Source organism: Aquarana catesbeiana, linkage group LG03 (genome assembly GCF_042186555.1).
Source record: "Aquarana catesbeiana isolate 2022-GZ linkage group LG03, ASM4218655v1, whole genome shotgun sequence".
NCBI classification, from domain to species: Eukaryota; Metazoa; Chordata; class Amphibia; order Anura; family Ranidae; genus Aquarana; species Aquarana catesbeiana.
In genome coordinates, this window is record NC_133326.1 from 513096594 (window position 1) to 513120326 (window position 23733).

The 23733-nt window shown below is 43.2% G+C and overlaps 1 protein-coding gene across 2 annotated transcripts in view; it reads right to left on the bottom strand.

The window, feature by feature from the left end:
* The window catches only part of FAXDC2 (fatty acid hydroxylase domain containing 2), a 62310-nt gene extending 38893 nt beyond the window's left edge, over positions 1-23417 (bottom strand). Inside the window, exons 1-2 of one of the 2 annotated variants that reach the window (XM_073621156.1) lie at positions 23303-23376; positions 15545-15563 (exon numbers count right to left, since the gene is read on the bottom strand). The gene's annotated coding sequence lies outside the window, so the exon portion shown is untranslated. Of the gene's footprint in view, positions 1-15544; positions 15564-23302 lie in introns of both variants that reach the window. The other variant, XM_073621155.1, reaches the window with a different exon arrangement.
* Positions 23418-23733: the final 316 nt, after the last annotated feature.

Below are 23733 nucleotides of genomic sequence, written 5' to 3' on the forward strand. Positions count from 1 at the left end.
GATCGAGCGGAGGACGGCTCGCACACACAGCGAGGAGGACATCGCAGGATCCTGGGGACAAGGTAAGTTTGCTGTACCTGGATCCTGCGATGCGATCCCGAGTGTGGCTCGGGGTTACAGCTTTTGGTGCTGAAAATCCACCCCGAGCCACACTCGGGAATACCGTCAGGGAGGTTAAAGCAGCTCTTACATCAGATATATTCCTTCATATTGAGTACATACAGTTGTGTGAAAAAGTATCTGCCCCGTTCTGATTTTTTATTTTTTTGCATATTTGTCACACTTAAATGACTCAGATCATCAAACAAATTTTATTACACAAAGACAACCCGAGTAAATACAAAGTGCAGTTTTTAAATGATGGTTTCATTTATTAAGGCAAAAATGCTGTCCAAACCTGCCTGGCTTTATGTCAAAAAGTAATTGCCCCCTAAAGCTAATAACTGGTTGTGCCACCCTTGGTGGCAACAACTGCAATCAAGCATTTGCAATAACTGGCAATGAGTCTTTCACATTACTGTGGAGCAATTTTGGCCCACTCTTATTTGCAGAATTGTTTTAATTCAGCCACATTGGAGGGTTTTTCCAGCATGAATGGCCTGTGTAAGGTCATGATACAGCATCTCAATTGGATTTGAGTCCGGGCTTTGACCAGGCCACTCCAAAACCTAAATTTTAAACCATTTGGAGGTGTACTTGCTGTTGTGTTTCGGATCATTGTCCTGCTGCATAACCCAAGTGCACTTGAGCTTGAGGTCACAAACCGATGGCCGGACATTCTCCTTTAGGATTTTCTGGTAGAGCTCAGAATTTATGGTTCCATCAATTATGGCAAGTTGTCCAGGTCCTGAAGCTGCAAAGCAGCCCCAGACCATCACGCTACCACCACCATGTCTGACTGTTGGTATGATGTTCTTGTTATGAAATGCTGTATTCGTTTTATGCCAGATGTAACGGGACACACACCTTCCAAAAAGTTACATTTTTGTCTCATCAGTCCACAGAATATTTGCCTAAAAGCAGGGCTTTTTTTCCCTCAAACAATAGGTGCTGGAACTCAACCACGACCCCCCAAAACCCCTCCCCCCACACACACCCTCCAAATCATATCAAATAGTGGGTATGGTCATATTTCAGCAACAGTAGAAGGGTCTTAAAGGGGCATTAAATATCAGGATTGCATTACATACAGAGTTCATGGGGCTTACAGAGTGCAGAGCTGTCACTTGTAAACACAGAAACCAGACTTCGGTGTTTACAAGTGATTGTGGCGAGCAGGCACTAAAGGGTCTGAGCCAGCACTGACCCCCCCCCCGCTGTCTGGCTGTCATCGCTCACTGAAGAGCGGGGATCATTACGACAGATTATGACAGATCCTGTACCTTGTATATGAAATACCAATCATCGTAAAGTCCTGCTTCTTAGACCGGCTTTATGATTGACAGCACTGCCGGTCTAAGAGGCGGGACGTTACGGCGATTGGTATTTCATATACATTTTTCTGTCACAGTCCAAGATCCCCTACTCTGTCACCCGACCGGTGTCTCGTAACAATCCCTGCTTTGCACATATGGACTCTGATGATGAGACCGCACATATGGGCACAGATGATGAGACCGCACATATGGGCACAGATGATGAGACCGCACATATGGGCACAGATGATGAGAGCGCACATATGGGCACAGATGATGAGAGCGCACATATGGGCACAGATGATGAGAGCGCACATATAGGCTCTGATGAGACCACACATATGGGCACTGATGATGAGACAGCACATATGGGCATATATGACATCGCACTTATGGGCACACTTGAGACCGCACTTATGGCAACTGATGATGTTGAGACCGCATTTATGGGCACTGACAAGACCGCATTGATATTGAATCCTATTGAGATTTCCATAAGTTAGAGGGTTCCACCATTATTGTGTTATTGATTAGTAAGTTAGCGTTGCACTTTTTTGTGATTTTCTCATGCCGACATTTACTTGTGTGACATGCTGATGTAAAGCAGCATGGCCCAGCTCTCTTTCTGTGGTCCAGCTAGGGATGTTTTCATATACACCATACAAGCACTGATTGCTGTTAGAAAGCTGCTACAGCAGGAGATGGAATGTTTCTAATACTGAATTACTGCAGAGTACAATGTGTATGATATATAATAACTATGGGCATGTGTCTACAGTCAGTAATGATTACATAAAGCAAGTAAGAGCAATATGTTTATCTCCTGCTGTGGCTGGAGGAGGAGAGCACAAACATGCTTTGCATTTATAAGGCTGTAACCTACCTATCCTGCTATGTGATACTGAGTAGTATGGCTTGCTGGCTGCAGAATGAGGGGTGTGATTTATGTTGAAGTGGGCTTGTTCACATTTACATGTACAGGCCTAGTGTACCCTCCCACATTCAGTGCAATTGCCGAAGCATGATGGGAAATGTAGTTAGAGAGTGAGGAGAGGCTATGATGTAATCACTGTTCTAACAGCTCCTCCCTGGCAGAATACACGATACATTTTTTGAATTGCAGGATAGATAGATAGATAGATAGATAGATAGATAGATAGATAGATAGATAGATAGATAGATAGATAGATAGGGGAGTACTAATGGGGGGAGTGCTGCTTTAAATAGTACATTTTTATTTTTTATACAAATCTATACATCACACCAAAAGAGGGACAACTCACAATGAAAGAGGGGCTGAGGGATTTGGTTCCAAAGAGACATTTGGGAGCTGTGATGGTCAGCATCTAATTTCTGGTGTTGGCCCAGGGATGATGCAAGCATGTAAACCTTGGGCCCTTGCTGCTTTTCACTTTGTAGGAAATCACTAAGTCCTAATTTACAGTTTCAATGAGTGGTCAAAGGGGGAGGGGAGACTGAGACTAACAAAGATCTCTATACTTACCTGCTCTGTGCAATGGAATTGCACAGAGTGGCCTTGAACCTCGTCTTCTCTGATCCCCTGCCGACACTCCTGGCTCCTCCTCTCTGTCCAGTGCCCCCATGGGAAGCCAGTTCCCATGGGGGCACTCGTTCATGTTTGCTTCCGAGCCCTGGTGCTGTATCTATTAACACAGACTGCGGGGCTCGGCCCCGGCCCCGGCCCCTCTCTCATCATTGGCTTTGATTGACAGCACTGGGAGCCCCAGCAAAGCAAATGAGGCACGGAAGTGAGGGGAGAGAAAAGATGGAGACGTGCTCAGTGCTGGATCGAATGAGGGCTCAGGCAAGTATAAGAGGGGATGAGGGGCCAAAATCGATGCCTAAACACTTTTTACCTTAAAGCGGAGTTTCTGCCAATTTTTTTAAAGTCAGCAGCTACAAATACTGCAGCTGCTGACTTTAAAAATATGGACACTTACCTGTCCAGGGCGCCCGCAATGTCAGCACCCGAAGCCGATCCGTCCCTCGGCTCTCGGGTGGAGGCGCTGCCATCTTCGGCAAGGGAATCAGGAAGTGAAGCCTTGCGGATTCACAGCCTGGTTCCCGACTGCGCATGTCACGCTGCGCGATCCCACTGGTCCCTGCTGTCTTCTGGGACCTGTGCTTCTCCCAGAAGACAGCGGGGGGGGGGAGACAGAGGAGGTGTCGGACATGGCGTATATATATGCGGATACTGTGGCTATCTATGCCCGGAAGTGAGAGCAAAAAACCTGGATTAGACAGGTTTCTGCTCCCCCCTTCCCCCTGAAAAGGTAAATGTGACACTGGGGGGGGGGGGGGTCGATTCTAAAAAGCGGAAGTTCTATTTTTGGGCGGAACTCCGCTTTCACTTAACGATCGGCCACTGTATATATACGTCATTACTTTAAAGATGGATATCTCGGAAACGGCACAACCGAGGTATCCATCTTTAGGGCCGGCGTTTCTGTACACGATAATGGTGGTCTCTGCGGCGGGTTCGCCGCGAGATCACCGTTATCGGCGGCGGGAGAGGTGCCATCCCCCCTCTCGCCGCTCTCCCGCGCCCTCCGCCGCTTACCGGAGCCGTCGGAGGCAATCAGGTCCTTTCTCTTCCTCAGTATAGAGACGAGTGAGGCTAAGATGGCGCCCACCCGTCTCTATACCATAGGACGGCCGGAGCGACATCATTACGTCAGCTCCGCCTACTTCTCTTAAAAAAGGCACATTTTTTTTTGTGTCATTTTTTTAAACGACTTTTTTTTTTTTTTTTTTTTTGCATTAAAGTCTAAATATGAGATCTGAGGACTTTTTGACCCCAGATCTCATATTTAAGAGGACCTGTCATGCTTTTTTCTATTACAAGGGATGTTTACATTCCTTGTAATAGGAATAAAAGTGATCCAAATTTAAAAAAAAAAAAAAAAAAAAAAAAAAAAAAAAAAAACAGTGAAAAAATAAAATAAAGTAAAATAAATAGCTCGCGCGCAGAAGCGAACGCATATGTGAGTAGCGCCCGCATATGAAAACAGTGGTCAAACCACACATGTGAGGTGTCGCCGTGACCGGTAGAGCGAGAGCAATAATTCTAGCCCTAGACCTCCTCTGTAACGCAAAACATGCAATCTGTAGAATTTTTTAAACATCGCCTATGGAGATTTTTAAGGGTAAAAGTTTGACGCCATTCCAGGAGCGGGCGCAATTTTGAAGCGTGACATGTTGGGTATCAATTTACTTGGCGTAACATATTTCACAATATAAAAAAAAAATTGGGCTAACTTTACTGTTGTCTTATTTTTTTATTCAAAAAAGTGAATTTTTTCCAAAAAAAGTGCGCTTATAAGACCGCTGCGCAAATACGGTGCAAAAAAAAGTATTGCAATGACCGCCATTTTATTCTCTAGGGTTTTAGAAAAAAAACAATATATAATAATGTTTGGGGGTTCTAAGTAATTTTCTAGCAAAAATAACTGTTTTAAACATGTAAACACCTAAAATCCAAAACGAGGCTGGTCCTTAAGTGGTTACAAGGAATGCATTAAGGTAAAACATATTTAGCCTTTAGAACCACTTTAACTGTAGCTAAAGGGATTGTTTTTTTTTAAATATACTTTTGCAGTATGTTGTGATACATCAGAAATGTATTTATGTGCACCAGTCTGTCTCAACCTTTTTACCTTGGAAGAACCCTTGAAATAACGTTTTGGCTTCAGGGAACCCCTGCCAATATTTATTGTATTTACAGCTCACAGTACATTAGTGTGATGGTCAGTGGAAATGATGCTTCTTACTTTTGTGGTCATTCAGTAGAATCAGATAGCTAAAAAGATCAATGGTGTCAGTGGTTACTCATCTGGGAAGCAGAAATTGCTTATTGCTCAAGAAATCCCTAGCAACCTCTGAAGGAACCCTAGGGTTCTACAGAACCCTGGTTGATTAAACCTATTGTAGATATCTAAAGATTCTACTGGACCCAATTAAAGTGCACTATCCAGTTTCTGCCCAACCCCCTCTCTGCAGCAGTTTTTCTATGGTTAACTTGCATTTTACTGGGCCAGGATAGTGCAATCTTAAAGCTGGCCATTAAACAAACAGCTAGATATACTTTATTGTTAAAATACTTGTAAATGCCTTTCTTGATCTTGTTTCTCCGGGAGATGTAGGAGGTGAAGAGGTGGGGCCAACCTTGACTAGTGGTCTGTGTCTTTGGATCTACTGATAGGTTTGGCAGAGGGTTTTCACTGAAAATTACCTCTGCTTATGTCTTTTCTCATTGTATGCACCACTTGATTTAATCAAGTGTTAGGCAGGCCATACACAGTTTGAATCTCGGCCAGTTCAGCAGGAACTAGCAATAACCACGATCTTCTCCCAACAGGGACAGCTTTCCCCGCCCTCTCCTGCAGACACCCCGCCGGGAGAAGACAATGGCCCAGCAGGAGACATTCCCAAATCAACACTGTCCTGTGGTTGCAGGAAAGAAATGTGCCCCATGTATTGCTGGCCTTAGGCAGGTTTGCACTACATAAAGCCAATACAATTAATTTTTCCAATTTGGAGTGGGGAGGGATTCTTTTAGACTCAAATATGTATATATAAAAGAACATACAAAACAAACTTTTCCCTCTAACAGACATACCAGCCAACCAGCAAAAAAATGAAGAAAACAAAAAAACCCACCACAAATCACAATGTTTAAAGATTTGGGTCAAAGACAGGGGTTTTAGTTGCAAACATATGTAAACCACAATGCCTGGTCAAGGCCCCGCTGTTAAATGCAAGGCTAACTCTACTCTTTGAGAGTCCCCATGTTGGTACATATATAGCAATGGATAAGTTAAGGGCAGTGATGCCTGGAGGCAGCCCATTCCTCCATAAAGGCGCAGTATAGCAATGGACAAACTAAAGGCAGATAGGCCTGGAGGCAGCCTATTCCTCCTTAAAAGATATATAACAAAAGTACAGGGTACTGTCAAGACTGACTCTACTCAGTAAAGCTAGACAAATGATTAAATATATATAATGCTTTAAGACAAAGCTGCTGTGCGTTTAACATCCATATAGGATATTCTAATTTGTGCCTACCACCAAATGGTTTTAATTATTTGATACTAATAACATTTGAAATAATTTTATCTAAATGCACAGAGGCCTTGACTTAAAACCTTACATATGTAATCCCTTCCCTAGGTTTTTGTTGCTGTCTGTGTCTCCATTGTAGAGATTTCCCCTCACTGTCTGCATTGCTGTGCTCACAGGAAACAATTAAAACCAACAGCGACATAATAACATAAAGAAGAAGAAGAAAAAAAAAAAAAAAAAGGGAGGGATTCTAGACCTTTCATTCTGCAGCAGAAAATATGCCATATTGTCTGGAACCCCATTGGACAGATCCATCACTTCCTGTCCCGTGACCACATAGGAAATGCAGGAAAATCCTCCTAATGGACTCAGGAAAAGCAATACAACTCTGATATAGGTTTTCTCCCCCCCCCCCCCATCTAAATTTTTTTTTTTTTTTTTTTTTTCTTTTAACGTTTCGAATAGAGTTATAGAGTTTAGAGTTTACCTCTGGACGATGTAGACACCAAACACTTGAGTATATTTTTCAGTGCTTTAATGAACAAGTAATAAAGGAAGTAGCAGGAAAGAGGCAGAAGGAAAGTTGCAGGGAAGCTCAAATACCTTTCCTTTGTTCTAAAGAATACTATCTTTGGAATCAAACACTTGTAATTGAATGTACTCCCCTCGTGGGATCCAATCTTTGCCCGCCTGGATAGGCCTCTCTTACTTGCCTAGCAGCCAGTACATAGCACGAACAAAAGTCTCTGCCACAGACTTGTTTGGAATAAAACCCTTATGATCCTCTGCCACAGGATGTATTGGTTTGCGATGAATGTCAGACACAGTACTTGAACCTTTAAGCCAACCCGGCAGTACTATGCGGTAGAATTACTTCAGGACACGTCCTCCAACTGAGTCACCAGGCCCCTCTCCAGACCAGCACTCTGCATGATCCTTCCATGATGGGTCCTCCCCTGGGATCTCATTGGTTGTCCATCTTCTTCACTCAGGATAGACAGCTCAGGACCATTCCTCTGCTGCTGTGGTAGGCCCCAGACAAGCTTCTGGGCCCACCCACAGGCCGCAGTGACGTGGGCCTCCGGATCGGAGGACCACGAGGTGGTAATCTTAACGCATACCTGTCGGCCAGGAGGGCCAGCAGGTGGCTGAAAACGAACCCCTAAACATGGCGTCTGTCCCATAAATACCCTCTCCCAGAATGCAACTCGGAGGACCACCTCCACCGAGTTGTCTCCGGGACAGAGGAGCACTCATACGCTTCAACACGTTGCCTTTCCAACACCAGCCAATGGTGACGACACCCACCGGCACAGTGTGGAACTACACGCAACTCAGCCAAGCTAGAACAGAGGCAAATCTAACGTCACCTAACAAGTAACCCACAAAATTTACCTATCAGCAGTAGATTAAAATCTACCAGCGCCACACACACACACACACACACACACACACACACACGTACAATAGCGTTGTACTTTTGGACCTGCTGCTAATGGACATGAATGCATGAAATACAGTCCACACACATTGTTACTTTTCATTATTAGCACACCCACATATGTCATACAGTACATCAGTGCCTAATGAATTACTCATCCAGAGGCAGAACCCTTATAAACCTGTCATGTCACTGATAATAGGTGAAGGAGTCAACAGAGAGCATGTTTACATTCACTGTAACAGGCACAGGATGACATTCACTGTGCTCCACATACTTAATAACCACCTGACTGAGGATATTATTGCACCTGTTTATAGGTCAAGGCTTACAGAAGCAGTACACTAAGCTTCATTCTAGCTACAGTATTACAATTTTTCAAAGCCCAAGTTGGAAACTGTATTTTTTAATCCCAAATGTACGTAGTAATTAGGCAGCATCACAATTCCCAATTGAAAGTTTAAATCAGTGGTGGTCAACTTTATTGATACAGAGGGCCCTCAAGTGTGGCTTCTGCTATCACCAAAGGGTCGCACATAATATTTGGTGAATATAATGCTACAGAAAGATGCCAGAGATTGCATACATGTATTAGAATTTTAAGATGGTCAGAGGCTGCGGGTATGCAACAAGGGATGTTCAGAGCCTGCAGACAAGCTACAGGAGAGTGTGAACATGCTGTAGAAGTTGTTGGAGACCTCTGGACAATAGACATCATAGACTGGAGGCACATTACATGAGACCACTTTAGATCACTGCTATTACATCTCCCCTTAAAAGAGAAGTCCAGTCTGAGCTTTTTAGGCTAGGCTTCTCCTATGGGTCACAGGAGTGCAATTTGTTTTGCACTCCTGTGACTAGTTTTCAGCAGAAATCGGTCCGAATTCCGCTGACGTCACTACCATCAGTTAAGGCAGCGCGTCGTCCCGACTTCCAAGTCAGGATCCGCCAGCTGCCTTAAATGATGGCAGTCTCAGCGAGCCGGCCTCTCCCCGCCCCTCCATAGCTCAGCGCTCCAGTGAGCATGGAGGATCAGAGAGGAGAGACGCTGAATGACAGTCAGCAGCTTTCGGCCATCGGCGACGTTCGGTGGCTCGGTTCTCAGTGCGTAGACGGCGGGGGGCCGATGCAGCATCGGTCTGATGCTCCATCCACCGAGGTAAGTATGAATTAAAAAAAAAATAAATAAATAAAAAAGAGAAAGGGGATGGGCAGCACAGCAAAGGTAATTTAGTATAAAATAAATAAACCAAATCATTTAACTGCTAGAAGCCAGTGTATAGACTATTTTTCCCTTCCTTACACGGACTACTGTCTGCTGGGATCAGTGAATAAGCTGTATACCTGCTCAACCGTGTCACTCTGTCTTCTCCAAAGGGAAGCACTGGTGCAAGATAGAAGTTTGTATTCTTCCGCATCAAGAGAAGTGGTAACCCAGTTCCAAGTTCCCATCTGTTACTATAAATAGGCAAACCACTGACTGAAATCCAGAGCTGGGTGTGAGACTTAAGCCGGATACAAACAGACCGAAATTCAGCTGGGACCTGCCGAATTTTGGTCTGTGTGTAGCCATCCCTGTTCGATAGAAGCCGATCTAAGGATCTTCGATCAGCGTATTCTGACAGCGGAGAGTCCCCACTATCAGAATACAATGTCCTGACTTGGGGGGTTCCTGCATCTACCTTGCTTGTGTGAATGCAGGAATTTGCTGAAGGAAAAAAAAAAAAAAAAAAAAAAAACGAACCCTGTGTACCCAGCTTTAAGTATACTGTCTGCAGGGACCTCTAAAGCCTAGTTCACACGATCAGAAAATCATACAGAAAAATACTGCTTTAGAAGTGATCGTATGATAATCTGATCCTTAGTACACAGCTTTCCAGAGTCGATCAGGACAGGTTGTGTGAAATTATCCAATGAGACAAGCACAAAAAAAAATTTAATCAGTACAGTTTTTGCCCTTAAAATAACTCAACACACAGCCATTAATGTCTAAATCGCAGGCAACAAAAGTGAGTACATCCCTAAGTGGAAATGTCCAAATTGGGCCCAATTAGCCATTTTCCCTCCCCGATGTCATGTGACTTGTTAGTGTTACAAGGACTCAGGTGTAAATGGGGAGCAGGTGTGTTAAATTTGGTGTTATCGCTCTCACTCCCTCATACTGGTCACCGGAAGTTCAACATGGCACCTCGTGGCAAAGAACTCTGAGGATCTGAAGAAAAAAAAAAAAAGAATTGTTGCCCTACATAAAGATGGCCTAGGCTATAAGAAGATTGCCAAGACCCTGAAACTGAGCTGCAGTACAGTGGCCAAGACCATACAGCGGTTTAACAGGACAGGTTCCACTCAGAACAGGCCTCACCATGGTCGACCAAAGAAGTTGAGTGCATGTGCTCAGCATCATATCCAGAGGTTGTCTTTAGGAAATAGATGTATGAGTGCTGCCAGCATTGCTGCAGAGGTTGAAGGGGTGGGGGGGGGGGGGGTCAGCCTGCCAGTGCTCAGACCATACACCGCATAGTGCATCAAATTGGTCTGCATGGCTGTCGTCCCCAGAAGAAAGCCTCTTCTAAAGATGATGCACAAGAAAGCCCGCAAACAGTTTGCTGAAGACAAGCAGACTAAGGACATGGATTACTGGAACCATGTCCTGTAGTCTGATGAGACCAAGATAAACTTATTTGGTTCAGATGGTGTCAAGCGTGTGTGGCGGCAAATAGGTGAGGAGTACAAAGACAAGTGTGTCTTAACTACAGTCAACCATGGCGGTGGGAGTGTCATTGTCTGGGGCTGCATGAGTGCTGCCGGCACTGGGGAGCTACAGACTAAAGCAGAGCATGATCCCCTCCCTTCGGAGACTGGGCAGCAGGGCAGTATTCCAACATGATAACGACTCTAAACACACCTCCAAGACGACCACTGCCTTGCTAAAGAAGCTGAGGGTAAAGGTGATGGACTGACCAAGCATGTCTCCAGACCTAAACCCTATTGAGTATCTGTGGGGCATCCTCAAAGGGAAGGTGGAGGAGCGCAAGGTCTCTAACATCCACCAACTCCGTGATGTTGTCATGGAGGAGTGGAAGAGGACTCCGGTGGCAACCTGTGAAGCTCTGGTAAACTCCATGCCCAAAAGGGTTAAGGCAATGCTGGAAAATAATGGTGGCCACACAAATTGACACTTTGGGCCCAATTTGGACATTTTCACTTAGGGGTGTACTTACTTTTGTTGCCAGCGGTTTGGACATGAATGGCTGTGTGTTAAGTTATTTTGAGGGGACAGCAAATTTACACTTATACAAGCTGTATACTTACTACTGTACATTGTAGCAAAGTGTCATTTCTTCAGTGTTGTTACATGAAAAGATATAACAAAATATTTACAAAAATGTGAGGGGTGTACTCACTTTTCTGAGATACTGTATATATACAGTTGTGCTCATAAGTTTACATACCCTGGCAGAATTTATGATTTCTTGGCCATTTTTCAGGGACTATGAATGATAACACAAAAACTTTTCTTTCACTCATGGTTAGTGTTTGGCTGAAGCCATTTATTGTTATCAATCAACTGTGTTTACTGTTTAAATCATAATCACAACAGAAACTACCCAAATGACCCTGATCAAAAGTTTACATACCCTGGTGATTTTGGTATGAGAAAAGACTTCAAGCTGTCATTGATGTTAAAGGGGGCAATACACGGTATTAAGAACTGGGGTATGTAAACTTTTGATCGGGGTCATTTGGGTAGTTTCTGTTGCGATTATGATTTAAAAAGAATAAAACACAGTTGTTTGACAATAAATGGCTTCAGGCAAACACTAACCACGAGTGAAAGAAAAGTTTTTGGGTTATTATTCATATTCTCTGAAAAATGACCAAGAAATCATAAATTCTGCCAGGGTATGTAAACTTATGAGTGTGTGTGTGTGTGTGTGTGTGTGTGTGTGTGTGTGTGTGTGTGTGTGTGTGTGTGTGTGTGTGTATGTATGTATACACACATATCAGTAGGGCATAGGTTGGTGTTAGTAGGGCAGTCATCGGTGTCAGTAGTTTTTTATTTTATTTTTGTACAATTTTATTTTTTAGGAACCCCGTTGGGAGGCTTTGGTGAAATATCAGGCTTAAGGAAGACACAGCATGTGTCAAAAGGCTGCTGGTTGCACACCAGGAGTTTGAAGGATCATTGTAGCCACCCTTCCCTTCCTTACAAGAGTCACAGATCAGCCGAGACTTGGGACGTTTTGGCCTGGGGAGAAATTATAACCAACTTTTCATTTAATATGGGCTAGTTTGCCATGGTACAGCAGTGATTAGTGATCATGATGAAAGGTGTGTCCTTTAAGATGATCCTAGCCCTTTATGATACACAATGCTTTAGTAAACTATCACCCAGTTAAGGTTTACAGCTGCTTTAATAGAAATGGCTTATTGTGACATGCATTTACAAATCTTCCAGCAAAAGCTTCCATAGCAGCCCTCAGCATTCAATTACATGACAACTCAAAGAAGACTTTGCTGTAACATTTCCCTCTCCAGATGCCGTGATTGCAAGTCTGAACAGGAAACAGGTATCTGTCACTGACTGGGGGTCCTGCTCCACTTGTCTGAATGATGAATCATCTTAACTCAGGATCACCAACCCGAAGTATCCCATTTATACTGTCTCAGTGGACAAATGCACCCTACCCTCCTGCCCAGTCCCCCCTGGGTTGGCAGTGAAACTTTAAATAACAAAGAGTACTGCTGAGCTGCTGAAATCAAATTTGCACTACTCTTGTAATGCATTAGTGTTCTATCGAGAAATGCCCTCTGTCGAAAAATGCCTACAACGGGCATGCGCATGAGCAGTATGCAACGTCCCACCAGCTGATATGTTGATCAGCTGGCGTGACGTCAACACGGTGCATGAGCAGATCGTCGGAGGCAGTATCCGACGATCTGCTAAGTGCTGAGAGAGGATCTGAGGCAGAATCTGACAATTTCATTCTCTCTCAGTGCTTAGCAGATTGTCAGATACTGCCTCAGACAATCTGCGCATGTGCCGTGTTGACGTCATGCCAGCTGGTCATCATATCAGCTGCAGTGACGTTGCATACTGCGCATGCGCAGACCCATCGGAGGCATTTTTAGCGAGGCAGAATCTCACAAATTCTCCCTTGGTGCTTAGCAGATCGTTGAATACTGCCTCCGACAATCTACGCCTGCTCTGTGTTGACGTCACGCCAGCTGATCAACAGATGAGCTGCAGTGATGTTGGTTACTGCGCATGCGCATACCCATCGGAGGCATTTTTTGATGGGGGGGGGGCATTACTCGATAGGCCAAGGATGCCGGTGTTCTCTCTGCAGTTCATGCAGTAAGTAGAGATAGATAGCATTTTATGAGAGGATGGTGGGGTCTGTTCTTTGCTGGCTTTTAATTATTATTAGCCTGCATGGTACCCACCACAGTTGTTATAGCCTTTTGCTGCTCTTGGTGCAATTACATTACTAATGATGACGATGAATGCATTTAGCTTCAGCGTCCTGGAAAAAGCGCATTGACACTTTTCTGGAAGATGGCCTAATTTGCATATATGCAGTTGGGACTTTACATGCCCCCTATTAGAGGAAGGCAAATCGGGATTTGCCAATTTACACGAAGCACTAGGCATGTGTCTTCACATGTAGGCATAGATATGACTGCTTGTCTTTAAAGGGCTAGTTTACTCAAAAGAGAGATAATTCAGTAGACTTTAAGATATCAGTGGGCAGATCTTTACAAAATTATTCCTGGTTTTCTTCTTGTCTACATTAGGGAGTTATCACTCCTCCTGCTATATGCTGTATTCTCCACAATATGAAAACATGAGTAAAAAGGTAAAGCCCCTATAAGGCTCTGTTTCCACTATTGCAACCCCAAAGTCGCGCGATTTACAATGCAACTTGCAATGCGATTTTTGATTTGATGTCATGTCTCGTGCTGAATGATCGTATCTATTCAGAGGACACATCGGCCGTCACCAAATAATCCCACGGCTGAAACCTATTTGGTGACGGCCGATGTGTCCTCACTATATACGATTATTCAGCACGAGGATGCATCTTTGTCGCTGAATTGGGCATTGAGCGGTAGGGAAGACATACCTGATGTGCAGAAACAATTTCTAGGACAGGCCTTGAGCTTCTGCATGTCGCACAATTATTTTTGGTGGAACGGCCATTTCTTCTCACAGCAGGTTGGCGTGGCGATGGGAGCAAAATATGCTCCCAGCCTCGCCAACCTGTTTATGGTGGAATGGGAGGACAGATATGTCTTCAGTAGACGATTGCCCCAACTTAGACTCTACCGCAGGTTCATAGACAACCTCCTATTTATTTGGGAGGAGTCTAGGGAGTCTGTGGTGGAGTTTTTGGGGCATCTGAATACCAACAGAAATAACATCAAATTGGAGTCTCAGATCAGTGACAGATGCGTCAACTTCTTGGACGTGACAATTGAAAGGAGAGGTGACTCTTTAGGCACGTGTGTGTACTTCAAACCAACGGATCGAAACAGCTTCTTATCCATCAGGAGTGGTCATCACCCTGTTTGGATGAAGAACATCCCTAAGGGACAGATGCTGAGAGTCCGTCGGAATTGTACTGAACAGGAAAATTATTTCTCACAGGCTAATATATTGAAGGAGAGATTCCTGCAAAAGGGGTACCAGGAAATTTCCTTAACCACTTCCCGCCCGGCCTATAGCGGATTGACGTCCGGGAAGTAGTTGCGTTATCCTGACTGGGCGTCATATGACGTCCAGCAGGATAACATGCTGCCGCGCATTGCGGCGATCGGTGTGTCAGGATAGATAGATAGATAGATAGATAGATAGATAGATAGATAGATAGATAGATAGATAGATAGATAGATAGAGAATCACTATTTGTTTATCACCATTTCTTGGACTTTTCAAATTTTTGGTTGTCTATCCAAAGGACTTTACATATTTATCACATTATTTATTGTTTTTATGGATCACTTATTCACATAAATTGATCATACACATTTTTTTCAGGACACTGTTTATATTATTTGGTGCACTGTGTTGTGGATTTATTATTAGTACAATATTTACACTTTATAATATCTATTTTTTGTATGCAGTTTTCCACTTGTTTATTTAATATAATTGGTTTAGCGCTGCTATTTGGTTTCACTATTGGTAGGGGCTAGTTTCATGGTGAATCAAATTCAAATTTTAGGAACAAAGTAGTGCAAGAACCTTTTTTGGAGTCGCTGCGACTTGAGTCGCACCAATTAGAACAGGGACCATTGAAATACATGGGTTTTGACTTGTCGTGCGACTTCACATGTGTAGTAGTGGAAACAGAGCCTAACAGAGAGAGTGGGACTTTCATGTAACAGCTCCAGCAGACATCAAGACCTAAGAACCTACAGATTACACAGGTTCAGAGTTTTTTTATACAGGTCTTTATTCAGAAACAAAAAAAAAAAAAAAAAAAAAAAAAAAAAAAAAAGTTAAAAGTTTATTTATTTATTTTAGTCAGGTAAATATGAACCTTTGCATTAGAATATTTTACCCTTAGATTTACAGCTAACAGGTGGATCTCTTGCTTACCTGTTTATTCTTAGCTGTTCTGTTAAAAAAAAAAAAAAAAAATGGATTATTCGAAGTGCTATTTCAGTGACTCCTCCCCTCCCCTCCCCGCCTGCTCTGAGCTCTGTATTGTGTTTTAGTAGAGAGTCTAAAGCATAGCTTAGCTGTTCTCACCTTTTAGAAAACCCAGCATGCTCTCTGAATCCTATGTTATTTATACATCCCTTAGTAATTTGTAAAATAAAGATGTTTTACACATTATACAAAATATATAAACAAGGTACCCATGTCTTTGCCCAGTATAGTATAGGGTGCAGGTGTTGCAAGTTCTTTAGGAAAGAATTGAACCACTCCCCCCACCTGTGGTGGCTGGTGCTTCATCGATGGGTTCTGTCCCCAGGTATGCCAGATGAGGTCGGCGGCAGAGGGGGAAGAGTCGGTGTGGATCAATGAGGTGTCCATGGTGTCACAGGGGCGATCGGTGTGTGCTCTCTTCTGCAGCCACTGGAGGAGCTGACAGCACTCTGCATGGAGGCCGGACCAGAGGATCAGACTTGGCGGCTGGTGGGTCAGTCTCTCAGTCCTCTGCCGTGCGTCTCCTCCCTCCTCAGCCAATGAGATCGCTTCTCCTTTCGGTCAATCGGGTAACGGGTCCCATGACCCGCTTTCTGATTGGCCGGGAGGAGGATCAGTGTGAGAATAGTGAATGAATATTCACTATTCTCACACAACTGGGTGGGCTTCCGGTGCAATTCTCTGCGCCCCGAGCCCACCCTATTTTGAAGCCTGTCAAAAAACACACCCCTCATTGTAATCTATGCGTCCAGCACTCTGCATGTAGATTAGGGGCCGGATGCATGGATAATGGATGGGCCGCCACTGCCCCCCACACCACACACACACACCTCTCCCCGCCCCACATCTAATCACTGCCATAATAAAACCTATCCACCCTAAATGCCCCTTTTACTAACCAAAATCCATGGTGCCGTGACATGTCTTTCAAATTACAATTAAGTTTTGCCCAGAGATGGGGTTTAAAGATCATTTACTGTTTGTTAAGGATATGTAAATACTTTAATGTTCATAGCCTGGCCACAGTTTTACATCAAGACATTTTGCCTTTGTTGCCATGTACAACTAAGAAATACAGAAAATGGCAAAAAAAAAAAAAAAAAAAAAAAAAAAAGCAATGGCCCCTTGTTAGAATACAGTAGCCACCACTGAAAATTGCCCCATCCAGTTTTTAGTGTGGATGCAGAAATTGAATTGGCTGAATGAGAGAAATCTCAATGTGTATACCAGCTGAATGGGGCCCTAGGCAGGGTAGCAGCTTTGGCCCTCTCACTCCTTTGATTGACACTGGTAAGGACTGCAATAAGCACAAAGAAGCATTGTCTATACCAGGGGTCTCCAAACGTTCTAAACAAAAAGGACCAGTTTATCATCTTTCAGACTTTAGAAGGGCTGGACCGTTACCAGTAAGAGTAGAAAACATCATGGCATCTGTAACAATGCCCCATCATTGGTGTCAGTGGGAGGAATAGCGCCCCATCATTGGTGTCAGTGGGAGGAATAGCGCCCCATCATTGGTGTCAGTGGGAGGAATAGCGCCCCATCATTGGGGTCTGTGAGATGAATAGTGTCCCATCACTGGTGTCAGTGGCAGGAATTATGCGTCATTGTTAATGTTAGTGGGAGAAATAGTGTCCGAAGGCTATGCCGCTGGGTAGCAGTTTGGAGACCACTGGTCTTTACTGACATGACCCCCATGAAGAGACCAACTTCCAACAAGTACATTCTTCCTTGTGAAGTGACAGGCAGGTGCATACCTTTGACCTATTGTACTGCCCCCTGGTTTATTGCAGGATTATGCATCCATTGGGCCCTAAACTTCCTTCTAGGTTGCAATGTGAATAATCCGGCTCTGCCATTACTGATGAAGAGAAACAAGTATTCTTGGAAGAAATAAATCCAGTTAGCCAACAAAAAGGTAACATCTATGTATTCACTTTTCTATTACAATCTATGACTGATAGGCAAACCACTTCAGTAATAGCAGACTTGCATTAGAAGTGATAGTCTGTAGATATTGCTAAACACAGTCTGTAGCCATTGCTAAACAAATAGGATTTTTTAAAATAGGCTGATTAAGAAATCTCTGCAATGCTAGTTTTCATTTTTTTTTTTTTATCATTGGCAATCACCAGAGAGAGGAATGACTCTGGTTACTGCAGGGTCAAGAACAAGCTGTTTACCCATTATTTTATTTATTTTTTGCTGGCGGGGGTATCTTTCTTTACACCTGACTTGCGCTCAAGGCAGGGTGACGTCACGTTCATTGCAGTAATATCTTGGATCCCACATTTCATAGGAGGCTCTCCAACACAGTGCAGGTACTTCACATTAATGGGATCCTTAGCATTTCCAGGATCCCACTGGAAGGGCTCTGATGTCATACTTGCTAATGCATTGCAGGCACAAGCCGATTGTTAGATAAGTATAGACATGTGCATTTTGTTTCTAATTCGTATTTCTTCAAAATTTGGCATATTCGTTCATTCAGAAGCATCAGAATGAACGAAAGACTATTTGATTCATTTTTTCCAAAAACTCATTTTCTAAAGGAAAATTCGAAAATTTGAGAGGACGAAAATCCGAAAGAATGGAAATCCAAAAATAACAATAAAAATGCGAAACTCAGAAAGAACGGGAATCTGAAAATGAGAACGAAAATACAAAAATCAGAAAGAACGAATGTAAGTACGAAAAACCTGAAAATTCGGAAGAACGAAAAACATTTAGATAATTTAGTTTTTCATATTTTCTATTATAATTAAATTATTAACCATTATTATAGTTTTTTATCCATTAATAATAATAATAATAATAATAATGATGAATAATAATAATAGTTATAAACTATTAAATTATAGGTATTGGAATTTCCTTTGAAATTTACTGTTAGTGAACGTAACGAATACGAATTTATCCGAACGTACGAACTATCCGAAATAATCTCCAAAGACATGCTGGTAGGTTAATTGGCTTCTGTCCAAAATTGGTCCTAGTATATGAATGCGAGTTGGGGACCTTGGATTTGTGGGCTCCTTGAGGGTAGGGACCGATGTGAGTGTGTGATATATGTGTGGAGCGCTGCATAAATTGATGGCGCTCTATGGGTATCTTAAATAAATAGGGGTAATTGTAGACACGCACGAACACTCACTCAGGTTGAACTGGATGGACTGGTGTCTTTATTCAACCTTACTAACCATGTAAGACCATGTAAGATCATAATGAATGCCACATCTAAACAAATGGAACGTAATGAATACGAATGAATCTGAAGTAATAAGTTATCGAAATAACGAATACCGCATCTATACGAATGGAACGTAATGAATTCAAATGTATCTGAAGTTACAAATTATCGCAATAACGAATGCCGATCATAGCGAATGATCCGATAAACGGAAAAACAAAAACACAAATGAAACAAAAAAAAAAAAAACAAAAACAAAATTTTTTGGCGGTGCACATGTATTTACATTTTTTAACATATTTTCCCCACTTTTTTTTTTTTTTAAGTTGTACTTCGGCAATGTTACAAAGTAGGTGGGTGGCCCACTATTTATAAGAATTATATTTTGGTGCAAGGTTTTTAAGCTTTCATGATTTAAAGGGGTTGTAAAGGTAAAAGTTTTTTCACCTTAATGCATTCTATGCATTAAGGTGAAAAAACATCCGACAATACCGGCCCCCCCAGCCCTCACCGTTTTACTAACCTGGCCATATCGAAAGTCCCACGCTCGCCCCTGACATCCTCTTCGCCGCTCAGCCTGGCCGTTGATTGGTTACAGTGGATGGATTGAAAGCAGCGTAGCCATTGGCTCGCGCTGCTGTCAATCACATCCAATAATGCGGCGCGCTGGGGGGGGGCGGGGCCGAGCGATACAGTGAGCGGGTATGGCCACTGGCTGTATCAGATGTAGCGCGCCCGCAAGCACTCAACACCATGCGAGGGAGCTCACATGAAGGTGTTGAGTCCTTGCGGGGGGGGGGGGGGGAGCCAAGACAGCCGCTGAGGGACCCCAGAAGACCAGGTTCGGGGCCACTCTGTGCAAAACAAGCTGCACAGTGGAGGCAAGTATAACATGTTTGTTAAAATTATCTTTAGTGATCCTTTAATTTCCCACTCACTTCTTGTCCCAATAGGCATCATGGAACATGATGTGAGGGAAAATCCCCCTAAGAGGAACACAAACAGTAATAAAAAAAACTCAGAGGTTCTTTCCCACTCTCCAAATCCAAAATTTAGAGAAAAAAAAAACAATTGGGAAGTGCCCTGTAGATGTGCAATCTAGCAGCCAAAAAACACTGCCTTATATGCTGCAAAGGCTCTCATGTGAGTATTAGCATAGCTACATTCATTCCCCCAAAAATATTTGTGCAGCGCTAACAACCGACAGGTATGTTATAAACAACCATCAGCATACTCATCGTTGAATCTTGCTAGGCAGACTGCCTAAATATACACGCACAGCATATTTTGGGTGAACTTAACAAATATTTTATAGTATTCCCCATATTTGATGGCTTTCCTGTGCTGCATTATAACAGCACTGGTGTAACTTTACTAATGTGTATCTAGAGCCAAAACTTTCTTTCTGGTTTTGTATAGAGTTCAGTATTAGAGCCCCTGTCATTTTTATTGTCGCCCCTGCTGGTAAAATTCAACCTTTCTATTTGTCCTGGTCACCATTGACACCAGGAGAGAAAGTGAGGAAAAATCCAAAATTTTGAGTTGTCACAGGAACATGGAATATGAGGTAAGGGTGAATATTCCAAAAGGTGATAGCTGTTCCAGTTACAACTGTCTAGGAGAGGATTTCCTTCTCTTTGGATAGATTTCCTCTTACTTCCTGTTATGTCTTAGGGAAACCCGACAGGAGTCTTAACGTGACACAAAACTCTGGTTTTAAAGGAAATCTATTCAAATATATATATATATATATATATATATATATATATATATATATATACACATACACACACACACACACACATCTCAGAAAGGTACCTTTCATTGCTCTCAACCGCCTCCAAATGTCCTAATGTATTTTTTATTGCTCCCAGGATGGACTAGGAACTATGTAAGTTAGTATGTAACTATGTATGTTTGGAATGAGGAGCTCATTCCAAACAATGGAAGCCAGGAGGGAAAAGGAGAGATCCAGGAGCTCATGGAGGATGTTAAAAAGGAGGCAGATAAACATAGTAAGAAACAATTTTATGAAAAATAGTTTACAGGGCCATTAGGTAGTAGATGTGTAAGGATTACACTTGGAGAATAAGGATATTTGTTTAGTGTCACTTTAAAGTGGTTGTAAACCCTTAGATATACTCAGTACACACAATTTGCATGTTTTACTTGCAACTACTTATTGCATTTGTTTATATTCCTATCGAATGAATAGTGATGGTGAATCTGCTATCAAGAAATAATTTTTGTGAAGGACATTAATGTCCGGCTCCTGTCAGCAATAGCGTCCATCAAAGGCTTCTCACACAGGTGTTTCACTCAGAGATTCTCTTTAAAGGGCCAGTCTGCCCCAGAAGTTTAATTAAGCCGTGGTGACCTGAAACACTCACTGGTGTTTGGCATCTCTAGTGAAATTCAGTGGCGGCTGGTGGGTTTTTTTTTTTTGGGGGGGGGAACAACTCCCCCAGTGGCACCTCAAAGAAACCCTCTGCCACCCCCCCCCACTGTCTGCCGGTCAGTCTGGCACTTACCCCATCTTAGGTAGCGGGCATGGAGCAGCGGCTCCTGTGTCCTCTCCTCCTCGCTTCTGCCGTGCATCTCCTCCTCTCCTCCAAGGCACCCAATAGGATTGCCTGTCCTTTCAGCCAATCGGGTGACGGGACTCGCTTCCTGATTGGCCGGGAATAGCCCATTCGCTATTAAACACACCTGGGTGGGCTCGGAGCGCATTCTCTGGGCCCCAAGCCCACCCCTATTAGAGCCTCTGGCTCTAATCAGGTGCTTCAAAAAAAACCCTCCCCCCCCATTGGAATCCATGCCTCTGGTGTCCTAAAAAGGGGCCGGACGCATGGATGGGGGGGCGGCGCCTGTGCGCCCTTAATCAACGGGCAGCCCCTGGTGAGATTTCTTTTTTTGTTCATGCTCAGTCACCCACCACCAACACGCTGTAGTCTCAATTCTCTTGCTGCAGCTAAATAAGTCTCAACCCTCCTGCTACATTCTACTTCGGGGCATAGGTGTGAGCAGCCTATTGCATTAGGGTGTGCACCCCAAAGCTCAAACACACACGCCTTTCTCTGCAGCCTCAGCCTCTGTGCTGAGGGGCTTGTTGTTCATTCACAAACTGAAGCATCATAAACACAGCTTAGTATGCTTCAGTTATGAGTGAACATAGTCAGTGTGTTCACTGTGTTTATTTAGAGAAGGAAGGGGTCGGTAAATTACATATATACTAGCCCCTTCCCCCACTCTCCATTCTGAAACAACCCCTTCAGCAGCCACAAGGAAAGGAGGGAAGCCAGGAGCACTGCAAGAAGAAAAATTGCAGCTCAAAAAGTTCCAGACCTGTTGAAGACACGCGCCCTATACGATCTTGCAGGTGCTGGCCCTGCTCAAATTAGGAAGGAAGGAAACATTCTGTACGCCCGCACACTGCTGAAGGCATCTTTATTGAAAGATTAAAATCCAAAAACAGTCATAGTTTCACATCACAACAGATGCTTAGTCATAGCTATGTTTTCTAAGCATAAGATATGACTGTTTTTGGATTTTAATCTTTCAATAAAGATGCCTGTCTGGATTTTTCCTTCCTGCGAGGGGATGCAACACAGGGGGGAGCCCAGGCAATAGGGGGAATCGGCACCACACGCAGTGATTAAGGTGTGCACACCCAGAACACCCCCTGCTCACACCTATGCTTAGGGGTATGTTTATAAAGCAGTGAATCTGACCTTTAACAAGCACTGCAAGTTAATTTTTCTAATGCTTGTATTTTAAATGACAGTGACTTATTCACCATCAGTGAATACTGGTTGAAAGTCACTTTCAAAGATTTATAAAAATTTATACATTTCTAAATAAGTTTTGTATGTTGCAAAAAAATAAAAAAAAAAAAGTGTCAATTAAGCTCGTTGTGTAGGATCCTTTTTAGCAGTCAAGGTCAATTGGTGGGTATGAAAATGCCTTTGCAGAGACCTGAGGTTTGACTTCTTGATGTACAAGACGACAGGGGGCGATTGATCCTGATTCAAAAATAATCGGTTTAGGATGGAAGACCCTTTAAAGAAGGCCTAATGTTTACAAATTCCAGCTGTGATGGGCAGTCGTGGTTTGGAAAATGTAACCTCTGCAGGATTTCACATCACCAATACGGAGGCATTGGTAGCGATGGTGTCTGTTCAGCTGACTGGTTACACAGAAAGCAAAGAATCTCATTGTGCCAAACAAGTGCTGTATGTTTTCGGACTCTCAGTGATCTTTTCCTTGTGGGATGCAGCTGGATTGTTAAAATAAATAGGCAAACAAATTTCCGAATACAAGCCCATTGAAAGCCTGTAAAACACAATACAGACTGCGTGTTCTGCAGTTACACCACAATGCTTGATTCTGACGCTTCCTTAATGAGAAGTGCAGAGCCTTCTGACAATAAAGGAATTAAGCCTTAATCTAAGGACTTTTCTAGCCTATGAAAGTGACAGATTTTGATTTCCATAGCATATGTTTGTATTCCTTACCCCTGCTTCTTCCCTCTTGTCTTCCTGGAAGCTCAGTATTCTCTGGGACAGCCAGCTCAGCCTCTGTGCAGATCTTTATTGTTATATCTTTACACTGCCTCCCATTTCTTGTGTCAGTCCACGCCTGCTTCTGATGTTGGGCCATAGAGCACAGAGCTGGAGCGAAACCCTGTTACACCTCTTAAAGGGGAAGAGCCTTCTTAACTCAACAAGCACCAACAATACTGTATTGGTTTACGGTATTTAAAGTGGAACTGAAATCTAAACATTTTTAATGGACTATGCATGTCTCTTCTGCCACAAATCCCCTTTCCTTTCTCCTAGCAGTTTTTCTGTGTACACTGCTTGTAGTAAGGTGCTGGGATAATGTGACTCTAGTGCGCATGCGTGAGAGTTACACTATCAATAGCTGGAGAAAGGAGCTGAAAGAA